The 654-nt window shown below is 40.4% G+C and overlaps 1 long non-coding RNA gene across 1 annotated transcript in view; it reads left to right on the top strand.

Annotated features, from left to right (window-relative positions):
• Window positions 1-643, top strand: part of LOC113473496 — a 10,175-nt gene extending 9,532 nt beyond the window's left edge. Inside the window, exon 2 of the long non-coding RNA XR_003395453.1 lies at window positions 542-643. This is a non-coding gene — a long non-coding RNA (uncharacterized LOC113473496). The remainder of the gene's footprint in view (window positions 1-541) is intronic.
• Window positions 644-654: the final 11 nt, after the last annotated feature.

Genomic DNA, 654 nt, shown 5'->3' on the forward strand with positions numbered 1-654 from the left:
GAAAAGAAAAGCTCCTTTTTGTATTTAACCTAACCCTATAATAACTTAATAACACTAATCACTGCTCTAATTGTGAAAACTCCTTCTTGCGTTTAACCTAACCCTATAATAACACTGGTCACTGCTCGTTTGTACCAGTTCCTTTGGTAGCAATATTCCACGGACACGGACGTGACTTCTGCACAAGTACCCCTCTGGTATCAACTCAATTTACTCAATTGTCCTACGAGGCTCAGTGCACCCCGTATTCCAAGCCTAGGGCCGATTTTTTTTTCCTTTACCAGGATCTCAGGTAAAGGAACCAAAGCAGGGATCTCAGGTACCATAAGTTTTTACAGAACACTAGTGTACGTTTTTAATGAACTTTCGGTGCTTTTCCATCAGATGAGGAGACATTCCAAGAGGCTCTGGACGTGATCTGTACATGGTTAGAACGAGGCGAGTGTAACAAGCGTAATTTTTTTTTTATCCAAAAATCAAAATCAGCAAAAATCATTGATTTACCTTGATTTACCTTGACAACTTTATTAAATTCTTACAGATCCAGCTTCCATAATGAGTAACGGATTTCCCCGTTACAATCCATCAGGTGGATCAGGCCCAAGAAAAAGCAATGACTTTCCTCCGCTACCTCCAGACACCGATCAAAGTCTA

The sequence above is a fragment of the Diaphorina citri genome, unplaced genomic scaffold (genome assembly GCF_000475195.1).
Source record: "Diaphorina citri unplaced genomic scaffold, Diaci psyllid genome assembly version 1.1 scaffold36382, whole genome shotgun sequence".
In the NCBI taxonomy this organism is placed as follows: Eukaryota; Metazoa; Arthropoda; class Insecta; order Hemiptera; family Psyllidae; genus Diaphorina; species Diaphorina citri.